A 19,270-nucleotide genomic window follows, 5' to 3' on the forward strand; every position below is an offset into this window, starting at 1 on the left:
TCCTCCTTCCGTTTTCGGTTTCACGAAAAGTTTCGTTTATGTTCTATGTTAGAAAATGTAGCCCATTTCTTCCCAACTCATAGGCTACACCTTGACCTAACGTTTTTATGTTGCATAATTTTGCTTACTGTAATTCCTTTTTAGGGTTTGCTGAAGATGGCGGTATATAGGCTGTATTAGCAAGAGTTGGTGAGGTTTATCGGGGTTTATCGATTACAGAACAGGCTCCTCTAGAGGGATATAAAGCACCGCCAAGTCCTTTGAGTTTTAGGCTGTTGCTAGTAGTACTCTGGCGAGTAGTATTGTTGTGATTACTACTTGAGTTTAGGGCTAAGCATAGTGGGGTATCTAATCCCAGTTTGTGTCTTAGCTATCGTATGTCGGATCCATTTAAAGTCACTTTCGTGGTTTATTTTTGTCTAAGCTGGAGCTTTCTACGGCACAGTTTAGATTTAACTTTATTGGGAATGGGGCTCTTTGATACGTTTTACGCCGTAGATCTATTAACTTGGGTTAATCGTATGACCGCGGTGGCTGGCACGAAATTTACCAACCCTTTGTTAGTATGACTTAGTCGAACTTTCGTTCATGGCTAAATTTTTATCACTGCTGTATCCCGTGGGGGTGTGGCTAGGCAAGGTGTCATGAGCTACTGTGTAGTGTGCTTGATACCCGCTCCTTTATGATCACTGGTGATTTGGAGGGCATTTTCACTGGAGTGCGGACACTTGCATGTGTAATCCTACTAAGAGTTAATAGAAAGGCTGGGACCAAACCTTTGTGTTTATGGAGCATGAGATACTCATCTAGGCATTTTCAGTGCCTCGCTTTACTTGTTAAGCTACATTAACATGTGGCGTTGTAAAATGGCTGGCGGATCTAGAGGGGTAGCTGTCTAAGGAAAGTTAATTCATTAAAGTAGCATGCTTGTATCGGGCGTCGGTGGATATTTGTTAAATGTTGTTTAGGCTGTCTAGTTGTGTATCAGTTTATTTGGCATAGAGGTTAGAGTTTGATACTATGATTGGTATTATTAAAATTAATAGGGATAGCAGTATGGAGGAGGTGAATAGGTTTATTACTTTTATGGAGTTGCACCAATTTTTTGGTTCCTAAGACCAACAGATAACTACCATCCTTTAAAAGTGGGGAAAAGCCGTCCTTTTATACATGGGGGCATGAATAAGCCGTTCTTGCATACTTTTTTGGTAAATAAGAGTTTTTTAATCTCTGTTACTAGATTCACGATCTAGTGTTTTATTTAAACTATATTTACAGTACAGGGTGCCCAAGATAATTTCGGGGTTGATTGATAGGAGGAGTAGGGGTAGGATATATATTGCTATGAGGGTATTTTCTCGGTTGTAGGATGGTGGGAGGTTATTGATGTGATGGGTTTGTTTGCCTCGTTGTGTCATGATAAGCATATAAAGGGAGTAGAGGGCAGTGATGATGATATTAATTTCCATTAGGATAATTGATAGTGAAGATCATGAGAATGTTGATATTACTGCGAATAGTTCTCCAATCAGGTTAATTGAGGGAGGCGGGGCTAGATTTGTTAGGCTAGCCGGTAGTCATCAGATGGCTATAAGAGGGAGTATAGTTTGGAGGCCCTGGGCCAGAATTATGGTTCAGCTGTAGATTCGTTTGTAGTTGGAGTTGGCAAGGTAGAATAGTATGGAGGAGGTAAGGCCCTGTGCGATTATCAGGGCTGTTGCTCCTATATAGCTTCATGGGAATTGGATGAGGACGGCTACGATTACTAAGCTATATGGCTTACTGATGAATATGCAATTAGTGATTTAAGGTCCGTTTGGCATAAACAGATTGAGCTTGTTATGATTATGCCTCAAAGGAATAGTATTAGGAATGGATATGCTATGAAGCTGGTTGATGAGTTTAGTATGGTGGTAATTCTTAGTATACCGTAACCTCCTAGTTTGAGTAATATGGCTGCAAGGACTATTGAGCCGGTGATTGGAGCCCCTATGTGTGCTTTTGGTAATCATAAGTGTAGGCTGTATAGTGGTATTTTTACTATAAAGGCCATTATGCCTGCCAATCATAGGAAAGTATTGCTTCAGAAGTTTGCTAGTGGGTTGGATCAATGTTGGGTGAGTAAGATGTTTAGTGACCCTGTAATATTTTGTAAATAAATTAGTGTGATTAGGAGTGGGAGTGATCCCACTAGGGTATAAAATAGGAAGTATAGTCCTGTGTTCAGTCATTCTGTTTGGCCTCCTCATCGTATAATGATAATTAAGGTTGGTACTAAGGTTGCTTCAAATAGAATATAGAAGAAGATTTAGTTCTGTGGCTGTGAATGTTATAATTAGAAAAATTTGTAGTAGAATTAGTATTGTGATATATAATTTTTTTCGTGTGTAGGATTCTTTGATTAGGTGGAACTGGCTAGCAATAATTATTAGTGGAAATAGTCATATGGTTAGTATTAGTAATGCAGTTGAGAGGGAGTCTGAGAAGTATGTTAGGGAGAGATTTAGACTATTATCGTTGAACTGGTTTAGTAGTGGTAGACTAATTAGGGTAACTAATTATGCTTTATGCTATGGTGTTAATTCAGATCATGATGTTTTTCTACAATCAAACTAGGGGAATGAGTATGGCTGTTGGAATGATGATTTTTAACACTGTAGGAGATTCAAGTTTTGTACATGGTCTACATCGTATGTATTTGAGACCATGAATAGTAGGGATAATCCTAGAGCAGCTTCACAGGCTGCAAAGACTAGCAGAATAATGGGGATCATGCTAGCTAAGATTAAGCGGGATTTAAGGACTGTTACTGCTATGGTCACGAATAGGGATAGTATCATGCCTTCCAGACATAGGAGTGATGACATAAGGTGGGAATGGTATATTAGTAGACCCAGTAGGGACACTATAAATGCTGGTATTATATTTATATAGATTAGGGCCACTTGATAATTATGAGTATTATCATAATGAGTCAAAATCATTTGTTTTCTGTTAAACTAATTATCATTTATTCAGCTCATTCTAATCCTTTGTGAGATCATTTGTAGGCTTGGCTAATGGCTAGTAAGGAGATCAATGTGAGTGATATAATGATTATAATATTTAGATTATTTGTTTAGGAGGCCCATGGGAGTGGGAGGAGTAGAGCAATTTCTAGGTCAAAGAGGAGAAATGTGATTGCTACCAGAAAAAATTTTATTGAAAAGGGAAGGTGGGCAGATCCCATTGGGTTGAAGCCACATTCATATGGGCTTGGAGTAGGGTAAAATAACCACCTAGGTGAATTGTAATGAGTAGGGCTTGTAACATATTCTTGCGATTTCCTTCTATTTGGCTGTGGTGGGCGCAAGTGATGGATAGGCCTGAGGCTAAGAGAAAGGATGTGTTTAAGAGTGGAACTTCTAAGAGGTTTAGGGGGTGGATGCCTGTGGGTGGTCAGCATCCTCCCAGTTCTGGGGTTGGGGTGAGACTTGAATGGTAGAAGGCTCAGAAAAAGCCAATGAAGAAAAAGACTTCAGAGAGAATGAATAGGATTATTCCATATTGCAGGCCTTTTTGGACGATGGGCGTGTGATGTCCTTGGAAAGTGCTTTCTCGTACAATATCTTGTCATTATTGGTATATAGTTAATATATTGGCTGATAGACCTAATAGTAGTAGGGAGACTGAGTTGAAATGAAATCACATTACCAGTCCAGATGTTAATAGTAGGGCCGATAGTGCTCCTGTGAGAGGTCATGGGCTTGGCTTTACTATGTGGTATGCATGTCTAACCACTATGAGGTATACCTGAAACTAATATAAAATAATATTGAACGTCAACTCTAACTGAAAAATAAAAATTAAAAAAAAAAGCAGAGGGAACAAATCGGAAACAAAAAAATCAACCCAACTTCAAACATATGAATATTTATAACACTGTAAATGGTCTAAACACATGAATTAAAAGACAGAGATTTTAAGAATGAATTTAAAAATATGACTATATGGGCTATCTACAAGAAACTCACTTGAAGTAAAATGGTATGAGATGAATGAAAGAATAAAAGAATAAAAAAATGTATTATACTAACACAAATCGAAAGAAAGCAGCAGTAGCACCTATAGTTAACAATACTGTATTGTGCACTTAAAATTTTATTAAGAGGCTAGATCTCATATTAAGTGGTCTTACCACAAAGTGTGTGTGTAGGGGGAGGGAGAGAGGAAGAAGGGCGAGAGAGAGAGAGAGAGAGAGAGAGAGAGAGAGAGAGAGAGAGAGAGAGACAGACAGAGAGAGAGAGAGAGAGAACAGAAAACTTTTGGAGGTAAAGGATATATCTATTACCTTGATTTTGGTGATGGTTTCATGGGTGTTTGCATATATCCAAACTCATCAAATTGTAGGCATAAAATATGTGTAATTTTATATGTCAATAAGTCTTTTTTTAAAATCTAAATCATTTTATCTCTGTACACGAGGAATTTTACATGAGAAATACAAAGAGTGTACATAGGAGGTGCTAGAAGTTGGTGCTGAATTATAAAAATGTAGAATAAGGAACGATTCCTTAAAAAGCCTTTCAGAGGAGGAGAAATCAGTAAAACAGGTGGAATGGGTAGACAGAGAGAGAGATAAGTGGAGATATGAGAGACCATGTAGTCTCATGCAGAGAAGAGAAAGATAAGCCAGAGGCATGATGGTTCTCCAGCTCCCAGCTCTAAGAGACATAGATGCATTGTTCCTGTATGTCACAGAAGTTCCTCAAACTATCTGGAGTAAAACATCTCTTTCTTTCCAACTAAAAGTACTTTAACTAATGAATGATAAAAAAGAAGACAATCTCTGAGCCCCATTAGCATCTACTCCATCTCTGCTCTCATAATACCCAGGTCTACTATAGTACATACCACCTTGTAACTTATAGTTTACATTCCTGAATCTCTTACCAGACAATTGAGGACATTCGTTAAGGACAGAATTTGGACCCATTCATACTTGTATAAATAATGTCTAGGCACTAAAAATAGTTGTTTAATAAATAAACATATGATGATTCCATTTAGAAATAACTCATTTTCTTCTATTCTCTTAATATGAAAAAAAGGGGGGTGCAGAAATCAGAACAATACAAAGTCACTCACATAATTGAGAAATTGAGATAAAATGGGACTGGGGAAGAAGGAAAAGAATTCTAACAGTCACGGCTTAAGAAAAATTTAAGATAGGATGCAGTTAAGAAGAAAAGATACAGCAGACACAGTTTCGTTTGTATTCTGCTAAGTAGCACTAGTATTTTGAATGCTTAAATGACTCATTTTCTACTGAAAGAAAGTGAAGCAGAAGTTATGTACATGTAGGTACACCTCTCTCTTATTCACCTAAAATAGGACTTTGTAGTTCCAAGATGTCAATTCCATTTTTCTCATTCTGAAACAGAAAATAGTATAAGGAAGAGAATCTTCACAGAGGGCAAGCATTGGAATTACAATAGCCTAAGTACATTGTTTCCTCCCTAAAGGTCTAAATTACCTAGCACTATCAGTAACTCAAGGATAAAAGAGGCTGAAATTCCTATCCACCGACCCTCTTAGGGCCCAGTACATCAGGCTTTGGCAGTCAAAGTATGGTTAGTCTTCAGAGTGGTCAATATAATTTAGTAGCATTTTATTCCGAAGGCACCTTGACTGTTGTGATTTGAAATTTCCTTTACTCAGTAGAATTTACATTTTTAACAAAGATACTCTGTCTTGATTTCTTTTCTCTCAGTAATATAACATCTGGATTAGCCTCCTTTCACATCCTAAGCAGGTCTCCATAAATATGCATTTTTCATTGAATTTATGATACGACCACACTGAGTGCATTCTTGACATCATGTCAGTTCCTTAGTCATACATTGACATTATGTTATTTACTATACAGTCACATTGACAGTATCTTGGGAACACTGTGACAGCATTTTAGTTTCCATCAAAGTAAATACTGAAAGCATATTTGTATAAAAATCACTTGCAGAAAAAAATACAAAATAAGATCTAGAGATAATTATCATAGTTTTAAAAACGATTTAACAACCTGAACACTCATTAGAAGTTTGTTCTAGTTCAGTGGCAGATGAAGAAACCAACTGTTGCACTTTTTACAAATATAGAAAGGAATTTTGCTTGAAACAGAGACACAGGATTGAATCCAGAACTTGTTGATAGTTTTTAAATGCAATTCACACCTTCAGTTTTTTGTTAATGATTTTGTCAATAAAATGTCAATCTACAATAAAGTGGACATTTTGAAGTGTAGATTTTAAAAAAGATTTTAGTATAAGCAGTACAGATTATATATATTGCCCTAACACATTAATCATTAGATAGCTATTAATGAAAAAAATTATTCAAATTATTTTTTTAATTAGGCTCTTAGGAGTTTCAATAAAATGTGTGTTTCCCAGTGACTTTTAAGTGAATAGATCTGCCTGGCTTGCTCAAATTATTCCTATACATGGGAACTGGATGAGTTTCGATATAACCAAATATACTGCTGGTTTGTTGCCCTCGGTTTAGAAAAATATTTTGTGTAAGTAATTAATTGAAAGTGACTGTTACCTGAATCCCCGAATTCACATAAATGAGATAACATGAGTTAAAATAAGATCTTTCCCAAAAATCTTAAAATTTACATCTAACGTTTAAGGATTCCTCAGAGTCACAATATCTGTAACATTACTCACAACCAGCTCATGAGTAGGTAGATGATAAAATGTCTGGATTAACTTGCCAAGGTGATACTCCATGACCAGGAGGGTATGGAAGTCACAGCAGCCTAACTCTAAAGGTAATGCTGTAACATTTCCTGATTAACTTTAATAGCACAGAAGAACAATAGATTATTTAGATAAGGAACAAATGCCTCATTTTGTCTCGCCATCTCACTGAGAATCTCGTGGGATACTCTTTTTCATTTCCACTCGTTCTTATGTCCTGCCATGTTGCATACTCTTTTAAAATATGTAACATTCGCTCAAATTATTTGGTATGGTAAAATTCTCTAAAAGAGTACTTCCTCTGTGGCCATGGCTCTTTTTAAACTCACTGAAAGTCTTGAGCAGAGGAAAGGACAGAGAGGAATTTACCCATGGGACTAAAATGAAATGTCAAGACATGTGCATGAGCAAAGATAGAGAAAGGCTAGAATAGGGATAACAGAATGATAAATTTCTCTATTTTTCTGATAAGTATCTCTTCTAATAACTTTAACATAATAAACCTATGCATTCAATATTACATTAGGGAAGAATGGCAAATGCTTTAAAATTAATCACTCATCGCTTTACAAAAAATGAAATGCTGTAGGTATGCATCATAAAGTTGGGCACTCCAGTATTATATGCTGAATGCTCATTCCAAAGAAGATGGAAGACAAAGGTAATATTAAGTAGTGCAAAAATGGCATGAAAAGTAGAAGTATCATTAAAAATATCCAATAATATTTTATTCTCCTAGAGTCCACGATAATGGAATTTTATTGTAAATCTTTATCCATATCTAGTATACTTAACTCAGGTTTTAAATCTGAACCCTGGATTTATGTATATAGAACTGACAAGTCTTACTAACACCACACCAGTTTCATCTTAGCTACAAAAACATGATATTATTAAAGAGAAGATGCAAAAGTCATATCCAAGAAAATTGATTTACTCTATGAGCAAAGTTGATTTAGGATAAATGAAAAATGCATAAACCTTGAGGTACATGAATGTGAGAATATTTTTAAAATCATTTATTTTGCCTTTTGTTTAGAATTAAATGTTCAAAAGTTGATTGAAGGCATATAATTGATGGGTAAAAGCATCATATCCTACTTCTCTTCCAGATTTGCAGGTGGCTGACAGAAGCCCAAGACTACTCATCAAAAATTACTCTGGAAAACAGAAGAAACTGCCCTCCTGTCTTTCCTAAGAGGAGAGATTTCAATACTTTGCCATTCTAAACTAGAATGAACAGGTATGTTAATTTAATAATACATGAATAATATTTTCCTATTATTTTAAAATGATAAATCTGGTAAACTTGTATTGTTTACTTACTTCCTAATATGAATCAGAACTAGTGTATAGCCTGGGGGATCAGTGATGAGCAAGAGAGAATTTTTGCCTTTAGGAAAAGGCAATATACTGGGAACAGACATAGGAGAGATAATGTCAAAACAATGCAGAAAATACTGTAATAATAATAACAATGATGATGATGATGATTAAGATTTATTACATGCTTAAGACGTGAAAGGCACTATGCAAAGGTGCTTTACAAGCATTAACTCATTCTATCCTCTATGTAGTAAGTACTATTATTATTGTAAGTATTTCCAGTTAACAAATGAGGAATGCGATGCTTAGAGAGGTTAAGGTTGCTTAGATCATAAAGGGTAGATTTTAGGATCAAAGCCAGACCTGCCTGAGGCCAAGACTATCAATAACTCTGTTGCTCAGCCAACTAGAGAAATGCTCAGAGTCCTGTGCAAGACTAAAGCAGGAGAGTTTAGTCCAGTTGAGTTTCAGGAAAGGTCTCCTGGAGATTAAGCCTAAACTGAATTCAGCCAGATGAAAAAAAAAAAACAAAGATGTTCCAAGAGGTGAAGACAGAAAGTGCAAGGGTTAAAAATGTGACATATTCCTGATGGTGTCTCCTTACTACCTCATGAATAGTGAGGCTGCTAGTGAGCTGTGGCAAGGGGGTAGGCCAGGATTAGTTTGCTCTGCTAAACAACTTGGGGCTAAGGCTTTAAAAGATTTCCAGCTTGACATAAATAACAGATTCAGGTTTGTATTAAGAGATCAACTAATTAGCTGTATGGGTAAAGGGTGGGGGGACAGTAAGAGCAGAATTAAGGCAGCCATGGAAAGTAGAGTCAGCTTCCATGTGGATAGCCTCATACATGATAAGTATTAAGGATATGTTAAACTGTTACACTTCTCCCTTTAATAGCTCAATTCTTAATAAATAGGTCATTAATTTAAATATAGGATACATATTCATACATATATTGCTACTTCTGAGCAGATATTTACCTTTTAGGGATTTGGTGTTCTTTCAAATGGACAGAAAATATGAAATTTTTCTTCCATTTATTTTCAAGACCATGGAGAAAAGAAAAAGTCTAAAACTCAAGGAACAGTCAATTATCTCCGTGTTAGTTCCTGCCTCCATTAAATCAAAGTTACAAGTTTATAAGCATTGGGATTCTAGGTGAATGTCTAACAACACTAAAATGATTGAAAACATCAAGTTTTAAATATATGCTAATATTTTACACAGTCTGTATAGTAAGAATTTATATTTAACAACTGTGTTTGTTCTTCCACGTTATATCTTAAATGTTTAGTAGGAAAATGTGTGAAAACTTGTTTAATCAGTTTGGGACCCCTATAAGAATTGGCCTTCAAATTATAATATAATATGAATTTCTAAACATGCTAAGACATTAAGGCATATAGTTTGTTAAGATTCTATTAAACTTTAGTGAAATTTGTGAAACTAACCTTTTGTACACATAATTTTTTTTTTACTATGAGACTAACATTTCTACTAGCAATCTAAGAATGCAAATTATCAACAGTGAATTCTAATTTGTTCTATTCTGACATCACCAGATTAGCTTATTGAACAAAGGATATCTCCTTTTTCTAACTTCTTTTCATGTTAATGTAAATAAAAGTTATTATAAATTACTTTTAGGAAATATAATTGGCTTACAAAAGAATATGAACAAAGTATAAGCTATTTTACCTAGGCCTAATTTTTTTTTAAATACAAAACTAATTATGAAAACTACATCACTTAGAAAAATAGATAAATTTAAAATGTACATTTTTATGTACATCTTGAGTTATTTCTATTGTCTATATGTGTGTCCATTAGGAGCTCAGCTGGGCTGTGACAGAGAGAGCTGAGCAATCAGATGTAGGAGTAACCAATAAAAGCAACAAACCATAAGTGAAAGAGCTAAACCTTTAATAACTTATTGAGGTGAGTAAGCAAGAGTCTAAAATCTGAAGAAACACTGATTCAGCCTGTTCCATTTTCCTCATAGAAGAGGCACACTGGTCAAGGGTCAGGGGATCAGTGCAGATGCGGGGGGTCACCTCTCCATGGAGGGAGCGCTGCACAGAAATCTTAGGCCATTTTATGGACTGGGGGATCAAGAAAAGGCTAAGAGTGGGAAAGTGCTGGGACCTGAGTTAGAATGCAGAAAGGGTCTTTAAGGTTCCCCATGTCCCATAAGGAGATCTCAGCAGGTGCTTAAAGAGGATCACTGCCCAAAGTCTCGGATACTGAAACCTAGAAACAAAGGCACTTGAGCTAGTAATGGAAATATGAAAGAGCATGACCAGCCAGCAGGGCCTGAGTCCTTGACTGCAACTCCCTTTAAAGACTGCAGTGACTGTGCACCAAATATGGTGTGTGGAGGGCAATCGTCTTGTGAGGTTCTCAGGCAAAGCCTTTATAATTGCTTATGGTCAGGCTTGAAAATCACACACATATTTTTAATAAAATTTGGTGTGGAAAATCACCACATCAAATGAAATATCTGCTAGCTTAATACTTCTACGTGGCTAATAAAAAGGTCATTTTTCAGCTTGACTGTAAAGCATTAACACATTGGTAACTCTATGGATGTATGATATATAAGTAAAACACCTACGTATTTGATGGACTGACTTTTTAATTCCCCAGAGAGGATGATATTTTCTTGTGCACAGAAATTAGCTCTTTTGTACTCCATTTACCACATTTTCACTACCCAAATTCAGGTACAGAATAAATGATCATCAAGGAAGAGATTAAATGTGATATCAGTGAACATATACTGATCAGGATTAGATATCCTGTTCTGTCTTCTCACTATGGAAATATATCAATAACACAAATAAATGCAGCTATCAAACTCCAAAAGTAGCAGCAGAAAAAAGGCAAGAATCAAGAACTTGAAAACTCATGAAATCAAATCAACGATTTTATTAAATACCGTATAGAGAGTTCTATGGAAAGACTGTATGAAAGTTGGTGGATGGAAACAAATTTCAATGTCCAAGATTCACTAAATATGTATATGGAGCGAATCTGAATTTCAAAAAAAGTCAAGCAAATAAACACCACTTGCGACTACTGAAAGTCAAGTGAATGCAGTGGACAGCTGGATCCAGACCAGTGAAAGAAGCAAAAGGGAATCAGGTTGGGTGATAAATGTTTGAGTAGGACAGGATAAGGGTATGCAAAGAAATTCAAGTAGCAAAGTTAGATGGGAACAAGAAAAAAAAAAGTCAGGTACACTATGAAAGGAGATGCTTATTTCAAGTCACACACTTCGTCCAGCTGGCAGCACTTTACACACTGCCTTCTAAAACTCACAACATTCCCGGGAAATTAACATTCGATTTTTCTGTTCCAAATGTTTCAGGATTTCTTACATAAAAATTTCTTAAGTATATACAAACCAAAATCTAAATGTCACCTATAGCTGTTGCAAAGTAATTAAAAAATACTAATTGAGTAGAGATCTTCCATTAATTAGCACCAAACACATAGTACAGCCAATTTAGAAAAACTGTTCATTAAAATGGCTAAAAATAGCCTGGAAAAGTTATACAAGGTTTATAGAGACAATAATAATTTTTCCTTTACATTTTCCATAGTTCTAATACAAAGCCTTACATAGTTAACTATTTAAAATTATATAAGCAATGGTAATGAACCCCAATTCTTCTTACTAAATATCAGGAACTGTGCAAGGCATTTACTATGCCATCCCACTTAAGACTGCTCACATGAGGAGACTATACTTTTCTCTCCCCACTAAAACCGAGAGATGATATATTGTAGCAGCTCATGACTCAAGAGACACTGAAGTTCTTAACTGCTGCAGACAACTTTCTTTGGTAACAAATGATCATATTTATTATCTGTTTCAAATCATAGCTATCCTCTTGATGTTTTTTATCTGCGTTACTCCCTGTGGTTTTGTCAAGATGACACAAGCAAAACTAAGTAATTTAATTAATCTCAATTCATGACTAGTGAATTTATTATTCTCAATTTATTGTTTACATATTCCTGACTATTTACATTTGAATGCTAAGAAATGATAGTCTAAATGGCAATCTAAATGCTGTTAAGAAATGATAGCCTAGGGATTAAGTGGATAATGAATGAACAGTTTGCTAGGCTTGGGAGCATGTGTAAATGCAGAGGATTTTTTTTACCCATCAGTTAACTGATTTGGATCACATAACCTGTTTGTGAAGTTAAAAGACACTTATCCTGAGCTTTTTAAATTTAATTTTGACTGTGTTTGTTTTAAATTTAGTTTGCAACTTAGTTACACTTCCCCTTATTCCTCCACTTTCTTTGCTGTTATAAAAAAATCTCCTTCATAATTTTATATTTTCTTGTCTGCCTTTGGAAGGAACACACTTTTTCTGAAGATGAGAAAAGTGAATCAGAAGCCAGAGTTCCTTAATCTTAATTTCAACTGTGTCACTTATATGATACGCATATTGAAAATCACTTATTTTTTTAATCAATCTATTTATTTGAATATAAATGCCTTAGGATTTGGGAAACGTAACTTTACTAATTTATATTTTGGAAAAAACCGAGGGATTTTTTCCAAATAAATTCTATCTAAATTGTTTGTCAAAGAAAAAAATCCAATATTTCTTGAACCCACATAGTTAAAGAGAATGACTTCCCAAGTGGGCAGCACATAAGGACCTAAATTAACTATATGATTCACATTATTCATAAGATAGCTCATCTCTAGCTCCTAGGTTACACATTTTACATCAGAGGTCCACTTTATACCAATGGTTTATAGTGTAAATTTTTTTTTTCTTTCAATCAGGAGAATGAAAAAAAAAATACATGGAAAAGTCTATAGCACTCCCTGAGGGCTAATGTTTAGGAGAATCCTTTGTTCTGAGTTGCCTAAAAGGATTTGTCAATAAAAAGAGGGGTCATCACTTTTGAGGTCATTTCAGTAGTAATTTGAGGGGTGTTGTTCTTTTCTTTCTTTTTTGAAAATGCCTCAGTGGACCTCTTTGAGTATGGTAAGCTAGTGCTACTGCTCCATCATGGTCCAAGCCATGGTGTGAAAAAGACATTAAAACAAAGAGAAAACTACATAATTCAGAGGAGAAATTTCGAATTTTGGAGAATAGTCAAGGAGCTTAGCAGATAAAAAACAAGCTCCTGCAAGAAGTAGCCCCTGCAAAAACAGTAAAAGGAGAAGAATATTCTAAGGGACATGACATGAGAAATATCCTGTGCTGGGTAAAGAAAATTGCCAATAACAATGGGAAAGACTGATTTTTAAAAATGTTTTCTGGTCCTCTTTTATCACCAAACTTCAATAAAAGGCTGCCAAACATGGCAACTTTGGGGGACTATACTGTGAAAAATAATCATTCACAGGGGTACAATTATCCATGGGGACAGAGGCACTAGCAAACTTTTGTTCTAGATAACTTTTCAAGGATATTTGTATAATGCACAGCCTTGGAATATGAAATAATGTCTCCCTCTGTAGCAACTGAGAAGTTTTATTTGCTGTCTAGTATAATAAAGATAATGTTGCCCTCTGGAGCAATGCTGTGCATGTTTTCTTAATGCCCATTGAGAAAGATTGCGGTTTCTTCCTCTCCTGGAATGCACCTCATTCATCGTGTCATTATGATAGTAACTAGAGTTTAGGGCAAGGGCAAAAGAAATGGTAATACTCTGGTCAGTGATATTACTGTGAATAATAAACTATCATTTGTCTCTGACCCAAGAGTCTCATGTTTTCTACTGGCATTCTTGAAACTGCGCTATTACCTTGTTAGCTTGCAAGTAAAGTAAAATCTTCTACTCCTCACAGTCCTTGAAAGAGGGATGTCCTGCATGAGATGATGCTGGTCAATGAGAAATAAAAGCTAGAGGCAAGTGCTCAAAGTGACATCTAAGAGAAGGAGGTAAATACTGGCTGATCTAGATGAAATGTAATCTCTACTCCATGTTATCCAGAAATCAAAAAATATTAGAGAAGACACCAGGGGATTTCTCCATGTAAGTGGTACAGATGCCAATACACTGTATTTGGGTATTTTTTTTTTTTGAAGGGTGGCTTGAATAAATTAGAGGACCGGTAGATATTGAAAAAATCAATTTTAAGCTCAACCCGATGGTTTATTTCCCTAGCAGCAATGACTGTTTCAAATATTCACGTGGCTGCAAGAATACGTTTTGGCAGAAAACCTTTTTCATGCCAACATATATTGCTTTGAATAAATCATATTTATATCCTGTTTAATTAAAGATAACCTTTCTGAATATTAATAAATTCCATTTGCCATACTCCATTTTTTAATAGGTTATTATTCTCCAGAATAAATTTGGGGACATTATATAGATGACACATTAATGACTAAGAAGAATGTTTATAACACTATAAATATTGATCATTTCTTTCTAATTTTAGATGTTTGATATTTGTGGTAAATTTACAAAGGGAATGAACTAAGGTTTACACTTACCACCCTTGTCAAAAAGAGTAACTAAAAAATTAGTATAGAAATAGGAAATAAATTCCCTTCCTTACAAAACAAGTGCCAATGGGATATTGTGGGTATTGTAAATTCAAAAATTTACCTGCAGTGGAAATTGAAGCCTGGTTGTATAGGTTAATGGTTAAATATACTACTTCATGAATCACTTCTATCTAGTAATAAATAAGGATATTTAATAAAACTTTTAATACTTAAATCTGAGTAATTATATGAATTTAAAATGGATAATACTGTCTTTCCTTAAATATTTTTATAATTCAGTGTATTCATTCATTTAGACTAATGTCCTATCAGTTTTGAGGTAATTAGTTTTTAGTAAAATGATTAATGAGAACTCTTGCCTTTCAAATGAAAATGTACATTTTCTTAAATCTCTCAAAGAAAATAATCTATAAAAAAAGGCCACATTTTCCTTCTTCAAAGTTCAGTATTTGCTTACTGAATAACATTATTGGTAAACATATAAATTATATACACAAATATGAACCTTACTATACATTCTTTACCTTAATATGCATTTTCACCACTCGTAGCTTGCTTTATCCAATCACACTAAGGAAATATTGGTCATATACATGTACGCAAATGCTATGGAAGACTTTAATGTATAAAATTTTTTTTTCAATGCAGAGTGAATTTGCAATTCTATTGCAAGATTACAAGCATAATAGTAATAAAAAAATCTAAATCTCACATTTAAATCACGAATCCTGATGAATATCTAGCCAATATATGAATGACCCAAAAAGGGTTATAAAATGCTAGTTCCAAGCTAATAGTTATGTAATTTAATTTATTCTATTATTACAAGCCTGGTTCCAAAATTCTTTATATATCCTTTAGACAACATAAGAAAGCTTCCTTCAACCAGTATGGAATTCCACTGAAGTTGGTCAATATGTAATTCACAAAATTCACCTGTTGTTCTAATTATAATTCTAATGTACATAATTATAATATGTCAATATAGTTCTATATCCATATATAGAATTCTAATTATATCTTCTCATTTTATCTTCATGACAACCTTTTAAGAAACAGAAGACTGAAGGGAAAGAAGAGGGGGAACTGTGGTTTAGAGAGATGGAGATAATGGGCAGGATTTGAGGGACATAAAAATAAAATTAGAATGAACCATATGAAATTTTTGATATTCTAAAACATTCATGATAGTTATCAATTAATGTTTATGAACATATTAGTTCCTAAAATATTTTCATAACAATCTATTTTCCAAAAGATAAATTCTAGTTAGTCTGAATTTTTTTTAGATTTAGAAACATGATGACTATATTAACAAAGAATAAAACATATTTAATACATTCATGAAGATGACATTGGTAAAAATTCTCTATATCTACAAATATATTTCTCTGCCCTTCAATCTCCTCACAGCCAGGAGTGAGGAGGATATTAAATATTACTTAAAAAGATTTTATGAAGACAAACAGAAAACTGGTCAACTGACACTAATATATGTATTTAAAAGAAACAAATGAACTGGTCACATTGGGTGAACTGGCTTTCAGCTGACTGACCTAGGGCCAAGTTCTGCTCAGTTAGGCTCTTCTAAGGGAATAACAGCCAAAATTTCATTTGGAGATATCGGGAGTCCAGCCATGCCCAGTCTACATAGAAAATTGCCCCTTCCATCTAGTCTGCATTATACTGTATCAAATGTAATCCTCATTAGTATCACTTTCATTTTTCAATTTTATTTTTCATTATTTCTCACTTCTTATCACCAACATTTCCAGAACTTGCAGGAAAACCGTAACTCTTTATAAGTGAAAAGAGCCCACCTATTAGGAATGCAGATCTTTGTTTAAAGATTTAAAGTGTTTTGTTTTTAATATTCAAACTTTCCTCATAATTCATTTTCTAGTTGCAGTTTGCCAAGTATTTGCTTCTTAATGGCCCACTTAGTTATTCAGCAGAAATTCTGCTGAATCTTCATTACACTTATTTATTATAGTCATTTGCACATTTCAATACATCCATCTTCAGTCCCTCATCTCTGACATTCATGATAGATACGATACATACAACAGTTCTAAAAGAAATCCTTTTTTGGATTCCGTAAAGGCAACATTTTATAAACTTAAATATACTGCATTAATAAAAACATTATTTTGATTCACCCACTAATTTTCATTTGTATAATTATATTTTCCCCAAGGTTTTAGGTGTCACATACAAAAACCATAGTGCTTAAAGGTACAATGACACTTCGATATACATAAAAAAATTAAATTCCAAAATGTGGGTCAGAGTTTTTCACAATGATTTTTACAACAGTGAAAAAAAATTAATAGTGTCTTCACATTTAAAAATAAATTATGCATTTTCACTTAAAATATATTTCATCAATAAATATATTACATTAATAACTTTAAATATTTACTATATATATATATATATATATATACACATACATACATACACATTAGGCACGGTAACCCTTGGTTGACCTCACAGATTGCAAGGAACTTGTCAGCTTACAATCTCTTTTTTTTTTAAGTTTTTTATCTTTTTACACCTACAGCACCTGGTATTCCTAGGTGGTCTCCCATCCAAGTACTAACCAGGCCCAACCCTGCTTAGCTTCCAAGACCAGATGGGATCAGGCTTGTTCAGGGTAACATGCCTGTATACTAAATATTTATAATATTCTAATAGAGCAAAATTTCAAAGCAGAACTTGATATTCAGCAGTTTTAATATAATGTATAATGAAGTAGTTGAAATGTCTATGTAATTTATTTATAAAATCAGAATAATTAGAGCACTGTTTGTATGAAAACATTACAGAATTTCTCTCTCAGAATTATTACCAAATTGTACTGACATGCTTGTGTTTCATTTTTGACAGACTTAAGTGACATTTTTTAAAAAATATCCTACATTCATAAAATTTTATGTTCAAGTTAAACAAAATGTTTTATTCATAAATATTTTATATTTTTTATATTTAAATGAAACATCAAATATCCTTTGAATTGCTTTTTTTAGTGCACAACTTCCATCCCCTTTTGAATGTGATAAGTTGCCAGATAATTTTAGAAACATAAATGGAGTAGTATCAGGAAAAAGAAAGAAGGAGGTGAGCAGTAGATATTAGTTTTATGTAAGTTTACAGCGAACTCTTCCTGGAATTTTCATAAAGAGACCTGTTTCCACCTGGAGAACTACTGTTAGGTCATCTGTTTATTATAGATTGTTTAAGTCTCTGCTCACCATAATAGAGAGAAAAAAGACCAAAGAAAGGAATCCGGACAAGACATGGTCCAAGTGAGGTGTTTACTGAAGGGAGGTGGACCTACAGATGTGAGATTCTGGGCAGGCTTCCCTCCAAACCAATATTCTTTAAATAATTTTCTCAATCTCTGTTAATGTGAGCAAGTAGAAAATTGATTGTCTACTTATTAAAACCGTATATTTCTTTATATTCAAAATAGTGATCATGGTATATATAGTAAGCGTAATATTACGTTTTAACTTACTATATATTTTAAAATATGTTTATGTCTTTGTTTTTACATCATTAATGAAATAGATGGTGCAGTCAAACTCAAGGTGTGGATTAGCAGACATTTACTTGCTTTCTACTCCCCAGGATTGCTAGTTTTATACCAAAACAAAACAAAACAAAACAAAACAAAACAAAACAAAAACCCAGAATAGCTAGTTATATTTCTAGTACACAGAACATAATTTTTAATAGCAATATATCCCAAATACTACATAGTCTATATTTTAGTATAAGTACATCCCATTTTCAAAGTATATTTATGCTAAAAATGTATTCATTGTTTATCTGAATTTCAAATTTAATGGATGCTCTATAGTTTATCTGATAATGTTATCGCCTGCATTTAGGAACCGTGGAGCTCAATTCAAGTTAAAATACAATAGCCAGAATGTTCTATACCCAGAACCCTTCATAGAATATACATTTTTAAAAGGATGAGCTGCAGGCTAAGTATTCTGGGAAAATAATGCTTCTGAGTAGTAGATGCAGCTGGAGAGTTTAGGCTGTTTTCTATTCCAGACAGGAGATGAAAGAGACTTGCACTAGGAAGGTAGTAGAAGAGCTGAAGAAAAGATAGAATTGTAGGATATGAAAGTGGTGAAATCAACAGGTCAGGCTATTTGTCAAAACTAAAAGAAGTTAAAGCTTTAGGGTATTCATTTAACAAAGACGTTTTCTGGGGAAACTGAGCAGCATCTATCTAGCAACCTGTACCATGCTAGTACCCCAGGCAATCAGTCTTCGAAGAGCAGACAGAGCAGCCAGAGTAGCCTTTTAAAAGGCAAATATGATTTTGTTGCTTCCATTCATAAGGTCCTTTAGTGGCTTCCTATTGCTATAAAGACAAAGATTATTCCTCATCTGGCCCTTGCCTCATACTCCAACTGTATCTACTACTCTGTTCCCCTGACATCCCAAATCCTCCAACTAAATTGGCTTTCTTCATCTCAGACCTGGCATTGGTTCTTCTACAATAGGGCTTTTGAATCTTTTGCTCTTGATTCTCCAAGTCGTGTGACTCCCATTTATCCTTCTAACATGTCACTTTCTGTCAGAAGCCATTTGCGATCTCCCTGGCTATATCAAATCCCTCTATCATGAGCTGTCATCAAACTGGATACCTCTTCTTTCACTTGTCAGTGTTAAATATTTTC

The 19,270-nt window shown here is 34.3% G+C and overlaps 1 pseudogene; it reads right to left on the bottom strand.

The window, feature by feature from the left end:
* Positions 1-17,121: 17,121 nt before the first annotated feature.
* Positions 17,122-17,240, bottom strand: LOC118610997 (annotated as a pseudogene).
* Positions 17,241-19,270: the final 2,030 nt, after the last annotated feature.

The sequence above is a fragment of the Rousettus aegyptiacus genome, unplaced genomic scaffold (genome assembly GCF_014176215.1).
Source record: "Rousettus aegyptiacus isolate mRouAeg1 unplaced genomic scaffold, mRouAeg1.p scaffold_m13_p_13, whole genome shotgun sequence".
Lineage (NCBI taxonomy): Eukaryota > Metazoa > Chordata > Mammalia > Chiroptera > Pteropodidae > Rousettus > Rousettus aegyptiacus.